Consider the following 9,007-nt stretch of genomic DNA (forward strand, 5'->3'; position numbering starts at 1 on the left):
GGCAACACCTCAACAAGTCAGCGCAGAGTGGAGGGTCAGCCCCATGGAGGAACCAGTGGCTGCTAAAAAAAACCGAAAGAATTTGGTTACAACAACGAAAGCCACCCTCTGCCCAGAGCTATCCCTCCTCTCTCAACAGAGACTTTGATAAGATCACCCAGTGACCCTGACACTGAGGTGATTCAATAGGCATTGCTGTCTACCTGAAGCAGCAGACAACTGACCAGCAAAGGAACAGTATTTCAGTATTCTTGTCCCCCTGCAAGCTCACCCACAAGGAAAGCTCTTGCAAATTTACCTGGGGCTGGAGTCGGAGCCAAGCCATTTCTTCAGCACACACCACCTTCACTTTGGTCTGCAAGATGAGTCAGTCCCATCCACTTTTCTCCCCCTTCGCCCAGGTTATAATCAGAGTACATTTTAAGCTACATTTTGAGCAATTAACGAGGAAAGCTCAAAATTTCAAAAGCCGTGCTTCACAACCCCTGCTTCAGAGGAAAATCTGCCTCTCAGCACAGCTGTTAGGAGGCCAACCTTACCTGTACCTCTTCCATTAGTCGGTTTCCTAATAGGTGAGCCATGAAGGCCAGAGGAATTATCTAGCTACAACCTTCTGTTAAGTCTGTCATTTCACAAAGATACATTCGGGGATTATTTCCGAAAGCCTATGATCAAAGTTAACTAGTTTTTTCCCAAGTTTATGACTGAAGAAAAAAAAACATTTAAAATAATACACTTGACATAAACGTACCCTTTTCATACTATTAAATGTATGGTTTATGGAAAAACAGTCCATGTTCCTCTTTTACAGCTGCAACTGTAAATTTGCTGTTCATAGCTCAACCATTTCTCAGCAAGAAACTGGCAGAGATGACTTCCATATGTTGTACAAGAAAATCAGATGTATATTTCAAAGGCTTTTAAAGTCATCGATATGTCATGGAAGTTATTGCAAATGCTTTTAAAGTTCTCATTTCAAAACAATTAAAAAATGTCCACCATCAAGAGTTCTAAATAAGCCATGGAGTCCATCACTTGCTCTCCCATCATAGGCACTGCAAGAAGCAAAAGCTATCACCCAGATATCTTTGTCCTACTGCTCCTAGGTGTTTGAAGAAAAGAACCACTATTTTGGTAACTACACATACTTCATTGTACTATTTCAAAGCAGAACATGAAACACCAATGAAACACCATCCCTCGTTCATTCCTGGACGTAAGGCGATAAACGGTTAATTGCTTTAACAGCAACTACTGTGTTAGTTTCACCCATGCAATACCTACTGTAGACTGAAAAGAAAGCAACCACAGATCCCCAGAACTGGTATCAGCACTAATTTAACCATAATTAACAATATTTGTGCCAGAAGGCAAAAATACAGTTCAGATCAGCTTGAGACATCTTCTCCTCCTATTCTGTTGCATCTACCTAGGCTTATAACATCATCTAGGTGTTATTTTTCAATTCTGGTTCCAACAACACTCATGAACAAAAAATAGTGCGCTGTACATGATCAAAAAAGCAACATGAGCTACATGTCTCCAGCGTTAGCTCCTCTCCTGTTCAAAGTTCAATGTCACTTGTGTAAACTTTACACAGGAATTGGGTAAAAAGATACATCAACAGATAACTCCCAGGACAAGATGAATGTACTACTCGACCAGACAGAACTACCTGATATATTTTCTAGTGAGAATATTGAGCTTGCCAGAATTCCTACCTTCATTGTAAGGAAGAATACAAGTTTTACAAGAACAGTTACAGGGAACAGGAAGTTAAATAAAGGAGAATTATTAAAACTTGTAACTACAGCTCTATCCCAGAGCGAGTAAGTTAACACAGCACAGACAAATGGTTTTACGCTTGGCTGGGAGGTATCTCTACAAATGGAAGGAATCAGGGCCCATTTTAATACATCTGTCTTAAGATACTGCATTCTGAAACCACCAACTTTGCTGCTGCTGCTGCGTACAAGAAATTTTCCAATTCCATACGTAAATAGTATGTTCCTCTCCATGCTAATCACTGTACAAAAAACTTCAGCAAGTAGAGTCCCTGCCTTGACAAAAACATCTGATTAAAAACAAAATACAGCAGATAAGACATGCAAGAAGGACAACAATGAAAGTAAGACCATTTTTCTTTACAGGCCGGCTGAGAAATCATACAATCCACTGACATATAAGCATGGTAAACATTTTCAGCACAGCCTGAAACAAGCATGGCTGGTGATCCACAAACACCTGCTCACTGGGCACAGAAAACATACTAAATGTTTTCCTTTTCCTTCTGGAGCTGCCTTTTTTTTCTTTTCCAGTTTCTTGTCTTGACAACTTATATTTCTGCATGTCTCCTTTCTGAACTACAAAAAAAAAGGGTTGAAAAGAGGACTGCAGTATGAGGCAGGTCTACCTGTCCAGTCTGAACACCAGTGAACAGAGGGTGGCACTGGTGACTAAGAGTGCCAAGCCTCCACAACCCATCCTGGATGCAGCAGAGTAGCACAACCCTGACACCACTAAACTCAACTGCAAAATTCTCACCAACTTTTACAGGGACAAAGAGACTAGATGAGCAAATGCTGCAAGATCAAAGCCTTACAAATCAGTGGTTTCCAATGAGCAACTTCAAAGCCTACAGAAATTTATAGAAACTCAGTTGCCAGAACCTCCTATTTTTCCTCAAATAATGTACACGCACATACAGGGTCTGGAGCTCTTTTTTAATCTTCCTCCCAAAGAAACAGCAACAGCTGCTAGTTAATGGGAAACAGGAACATAATACTCCAAGCACACAAACTGTCCCCGACTTTTGCAAGCACTCCATTACAGCTTTTTTTAAATATTTAAAAGATCTCTATGAAGCATAAAAATATTTTAGTAATAATGCCTACGCACAGCGCCTTCTGGCCTGCTCTTTAAGGGTGCTGAGGGCTTTCCAGTCCTGTTGGTTTTGGCAAGACCAGTGGTTCTCAGTCAGCCCTCCTGGGCACGGAATTTCATTGCATTTGTTTGTCATTTAGTATATTAGTAAACATTATTAATAGAGAGTTCAGAGTAAACGGAACATACAAAATAGCAATGAACGTGACTTGCATTGAATAATTTTGCTTTCGAATACTAAAGCTTTAACCGAGGCAACCCAAGCTGCATGCCTCCCCACGCAGTGAGGACGGCGAACCCAGCAGCAGAGCTACCCTTATCTCACCCGTGCGCAGCAGCACAGCCACAAAACCAGGCTCCAAGTCTGCTGGGGGAGCCTCTCCGATGAAACTCAACAGCAAAACGTCTCAACGTTTCTACAGACTGTACAATTCTCCTTGATTGTACTGAAACCACCCCCTCATTTCACGAACGCCCCCGCCGCTCGGACAGGTTCCCTTCACCAGAGGGAAGGCAGGGATCCAGCAGCACAGAAGTTCCATTTGTTCCTGCATCGCCAACACCACAGCACTGAAGTTTGTGCACGCTCACGACACGCTGTTTGAGAGACTTAAGTTTAATAAATGTTACCGATTTTAAGTCAGAGCTACAGAAAAGCACTTTTAATGCACACTTTCTCTCAGTGTTTTTCACTGATGAACATCCATGGGTTTTCCCTTACGTGCAGCTGTAAAGCAGAGCTCCTGCAGTTACCTGGCACTTAAAGCTTCTTCGTATTATAGCCGCGCTTGGTAGTTAAGGGTTCTCCGTGTTTCCATTATAAACTCTATTTATAAATGCTGTGTCAATAATCAACATTATATTTCCAAAGCGCTCTCCTATCAGAATGGACTATAATGGCTTCCGCAGCATCAGCGACTCACAACCCACATTCAAAGAGATTTTCTTTTTTCTTTTACTTCAGAAACTAAGCCTCAAGAGGAGGGGGAAAGAAGGAAAAAAAAAAAAAAAAAAAGGTCTGGATTGGGTACACCATGCCAACCTTTGGAGAGCTGATCGGTGAGGGAACAGACCACGCTCACGCGCCAGCTGCGTTCCGTTCTCAGCGTGTTATTTCGGCAAAAACCAGCCGGTTTTTACCTCAAGGTGCCCCCCCTTCCCACTGCCCGGCTGGAGGGAGCCGACCCCCACGGACAGAGCGCGGATGGGAAGAAGCCGGGAGGGAGGGAAGAGGGCAGGAGCCCCGAACTCCGCCGCTGTCACTCGGGAAAAGCCGCAAATTAGAGAAACAAGCGGAAGAAAGGGAAAAAAAAGGAAAAAAACAAAGTCAATTCACCCACCTGCTTCGTTTCATTCCGAAGTTACGCCGCGGCGGACATGCCTCGCTGCTCCGCCGGCCGCCGGCGCCCGCTGGAACGGCCCGGCCGGGGAGCAGGAGGGTCCCCGCCGCCGCCGCCCGTTCCCCTCAGCAGCCCCGGCGGCCCCGCCTCGTTCTCCCGCTGGCCGGGGCGGTGCGGCCCGCCCTGCCCGGCCCCCCTCAGGGCCGGCCGGAGGCGGGGAGGGGCCGCTTCGCCGCTTCCCCCTCACCGCTCCCCTCACACACAAGATGGCGGGGGGGGCGGGGGGTCGTTCAGAACGCCGGTCCCCCTCAGAGCGCGGCCCGAGCCCCCTCGCAACGCAGAGTGGTGTTTCCCTCTGTGTATTTTAATTTCATTTCATACAAATAGCGCGCCACTGAAGACAATAAAGTTTAAACCTTCGAAGAGGTCACAGCCCGTGAGGTGGGACGCGTGTGAAGTTCCTCACTGCCGCCAGCGCGGCTGCCAGGGGGTTTACCTGTCAGTGCTTCTACCCGAGAAGTAAGTTGAGCCACACGGCATCGCTTCTCCCTTCTGTAAAACGTGCAAATAAAAGCACTTTCACATAAAAGTTTCCAGGCGTCCTTGCACATGAAACCTTGTGCTTCCCTGCCCGGCCGTCCTGTCCTGTCACCGCTGCCTGGCATGGCAGGCCTTGAGGGAGTTTGTCCAGGGTAAGTTCAGGGAGAACCGAGAGAGAATATTCAAAGTTTTCCTCTTCTAATAGCCTAACACATTATGATTATAATAGAAAGAAATTTAATGACAGTTCTTATCTTTTGGTTTGGGTTTTATTTTTTTTTTTTTTTTTTGAATGCAGAATGGGACTGCTTTACCTAAATAGAGAACCTTCAGGGAACAATCATCGCTGCCTGGATCCACCAAACATTTGTTAAGAATTTAATTAACATTCAGTTTAAATGTTCCAGTTAGTGGTTTTAGCAGTGGAGGCTGTACAAAATAGCCAACTGTTAATGTAAAAAGTGACATAAACCAGAAGTACAGGGAATGCTTTCTGGCTATTAAGCTTATTCATTGTACTTCCCAAGGATCTCTGAATTTTCAGAAAACACTAAACATAAATGTTGTAAATTACTATTCATAACACAAACTTGCCTACTTGTCAGTAGAAGGACAAAGATTAGTGTTTTAAAAAAGAAATGATTCAGATACACTTCTTTTAAATGGTGCATTAAGCAGTGCTATGCAATTCGGTTGTGATGATTTGTTGAATTACATACTGGAAAATGAGTATCAGAATTTGGTCCTGAAAATCCCATTCTTTAAAGTTGTGAAAATGTTAATATTAGTAGCTTGCCAGGGACATCCAAGGTGTATTAAGAATGTGAACATACAGCATAAACAATTTGTTATCTATAACTATTTTAATCCAAAAGTGTGAACAACAACTTAGTGTTCAGAAGTAATGGAAGGATACAATTTTGATCAAGAAAAGCAGTTTCACAATCTCAAACAACACAGATACAGGAAATTTACAAAATAACCCAAAAGCATATGATTGCTTTAAAAGGTCAGTTATTTATAAACTATCTCATATTTAAAAAAAAACTTGTTTATATAAGACAGAATGTAATGTTGGGTAAACTACTAAAAGTTTTGCCATCATCTTTGCTGCAGTGATGATTTCACCTGTAGTATTATATATAATTCTAATTTTTATTTTGATTAGTTTTTAAATGGTAATTTGTCCTCAGATTGTTTAAGGATAAAAATCAGAGCTTTATTTTAAAAGTAACTCGTTATCCTGTGTCTTCTGTTTTTTCTAAAGATATTGAAAAGCAAGATAGCTTACTCCATCATCTTCATTGAAGCAGCGTTGGTTATACACACACAACTGTACACAGAGTTCTAAGTAAAGGATACACGCGTAGTTCTAAAGTAAGAGCTTTACAGTGGTCCATGCCAGGTGTCATTAAAGATACGGCACGAAACCCAACCAAAGGAAGGCTTGGAAAAAATACTAAAACAAACAGCAAAAGCAGAGATTAAGTTACAGATTAGAGATAAACCCCTTAAAAGAAACAGCAAAAACAGAGATTACAGATTTGCTACAACCCCACATGAGATACAGAATCTCCTCGGTTTGCCGTAAAGATAACAATGTTGACTGTAGCATTAGGAGCAGGAGGGATAACAAGATAACGAGGAAAGTAAACTTAGTATAGCCACAGTAGGGAGAACACCGAAAGAGTTTAATACACGAAAATAGTTATGAAAAATTAGCACATGAAATTGCAAGATCAGGGCACTAGTATTTTAAACAAATCTGTTTAGTAGTACAATAAGAGTTAAAAAAATTTACAAGGTGTAATAATATCTGATTTCTAAAACATACAAGACTTTAGAACATATTGGGTGTGGGGAGGTTAAGCAGTTGGGGAGTAAACCCCAAGGAGAAGGAATTAGGAACTATTTAAAGCAAAGGACAGTACTGGCAGTAAATTGGATGGTTATAAACCTGCCACAGAAACATTTAGGCCTATTATTAAAATAGGAGTCTTGGCCAATAGAAGACTTATTTCTGGAACAATCTTCTAATGGGAATAACAGGACAAAAAAGAAACAGTTTAAGCCAGGGTTTAATGAGTTTTTGAAACGAATGACTGTAGAGGTTGGTGTCTCTAATAAAAAGAAAACTCAATAAAATAATCTAGACAGGCATATCTAGCCTCATGTTTCTTTGCTACCAATGAGAGTTCCTTGAGTTACAACCAATTTCACACACAGTTCAGACCACTCAGTACCACTCCCCTTTCCACACACGCAGATTTAAAATTTTATTGACAGTCAATTATCTCACCCTCTCTGTGAATATACCTTTCCTCACGCTGCTGCTTGAAATGCAGCTATGCTTTATTTACCACCTCCTCACTTCCCCTGTTGTTTTCAAGGCTCACATGGTATCCCCTCATGTGGGTTATTTTCTCTTAATGAGATCCATTCTTTCAAATCTCTCTTAAAGACCTGCTTCTGCTATAACGTATGTCTCCATTACCTGCTGGCTCTTTTAATTTAAGACTAGTGGATAAAAACCACATTTTACTCCACAAGTAGTGGTGTAAATCACATTTTGACCCTCTTGCACTTCAGCATTTGTCCTTGTGAATGAAGAGCTCTTTGAGAGAAGAGCTGACACATATGTAAAGCAACACCACATATTTAACAGGAACTTCCAATTAAAAAACCAAACCCCAGAAACTATGCCAAGGAACTTAAAGTGAGGACTGAGCCCTGGTGGAAAAGGTGCACCTTTATTCTTGCTCGTGCTCATCCTTTTTCTTGGAAAAGGCAGGGAGGGGTCAGAACCAGAGACTGATAGGTCCCAGATATACGCAACTGCATTTTTTTACAATGTTTTTTTCTTTTCAGCAATATTATTTTAAAATAAATGCAAAACCGGTACCTCTGTTTCATAAGGCATGGAGAAAAATATTTTTATTTACCTGCTGCAAGCTCTTCTCAGTAAACAGACTTGAACGTGGTACAGTACTATCTGTTATATTGTGTGAATAGTTCGACCATGGCTGCATAAACAAACCTAATGATTGGCTTTTATTTATTTAATGACTTTCTGTAATTCATGATCCATTTCCTCAAAGTAGCATCAGGCAGTTTCGTTCCTCATTAAAATAACCACCACTTCTAATTGACAAATTCTATTTTTAAAATATTTCTCTGTTCTAATACGACAGTTTGGGAAATGTGACTACATACAGTTTGTGTCTGAGGTTGGGAAGCCATTGAATTTTTTTGTATCCCCGACTTTCATGGCATAAGCAAAAGCTGTCACAAGCTGTCCAGTCTGCCATGTCTCTGCTAGGCGAGATCCAAAGAGAGACCACTAGAAAATCATTTTCTATTTCGGTTAGAACATCTTGAGACAAACGTTTAACAGAGTAAGTTTTCTTTCACTTCCTCCATGTAGCACTGGTGTTCAGGGAACCAGAAAAAAACGTACACTAGTACATATTTATTTTTTCTCTTTTTAAAGATTTTTTTTCCTCCCTTAATATCTAAACTAAATATTCCGGAAGTTTAATCCTCTTACTTTTTCATATACTTAAGAAAGACAGAAGACAGGTAACGCCTTCTTTCAGAAGTCCTTTGCTGTATGTTACATTGTCTTACTGTGTGAGCCGATGCCAGCAGGACATAGGAACACCCACAAACCACGGACAGAAAGCAAAGAACAAGTTTAATCTTGATACCTCACAGACCAGGGAATCTCCGAAGCAACACCCGGGCAGAGGCATGCAAGCAGGGACCGCGGGCACCATAGTGCAAGAGAGAGTTCTTGTTAGTGAGAGTCCTTGTTAGCGAGAGCAGGTGCGGACTCCCTGTTCTTGCTGGTATTTAAAGGGTTCAAACAGCCGTAGTTTTCCCACTGTGCTTTGATCTTGTTCAGCAACAGGCCAGGATTCTCAAGCGGCTGGATAAGGTGTCCCTGAGTCCATCACAGACGTACGTTATCTAAGTGCAAGTGTTTTTCTTGCAAGCACCCGAGACTGAGTAACAATTACTGTGATAGATGTGTTTTCCAGCACCCCAGCAGCGAGTCGCTTAAGCATATTTGCAATCCTCCTTGCTGATCTTCCATTGCTTTCCCACACTTACACAGATCATCCTTTGTGTAAACTAAAGTTCCATTTCTTTCAGTCTTTCTTTATAGATCATCTTTTCTGGAGCCCTGCGAATGCTAACTGATCTCCTTTGGACTTACTCCTGGTGCTGTCTCTCTCTTCTGA

At 41.8% G+C, this 9,007-nt stretch overlaps 1 protein-coding gene across 4 annotated transcripts in view; it reads right to left on the minus strand.

The window, feature by feature from the left end:
* LEPR (leptin receptor) overlaps positions 1 to 4,374 on the minus strand; it is a 44,202-nt gene extending 39,828 nt beyond the window's left edge. For all 4 annotated transcript variants that reach the window (XM_063343769.1, XM_063343770.1, XM_063343768.1 and 1 more), the window contains exon 1: positions 4,224 to 4,374. The gene's annotated coding sequence lies outside the window, so the exon portion shown is untranslated. The remainder of the gene's footprint in view (positions 1 to 4,223) is intronic.
* Between the last annotated feature and the right edge of the window lie 4,633 nt (positions 4,375 to 9,007).

This window comes from Chroicocephalus ridibundus, chromosome 8, assembly GCF_963924245.1.
Source record: "Chroicocephalus ridibundus chromosome 8, bChrRid1.1, whole genome shotgun sequence".
Classification (NCBI taxonomy): domain Eukaryota; kingdom Metazoa; phylum Chordata; class Aves; order Charadriiformes; family Laridae; genus Chroicocephalus; species Chroicocephalus ridibundus.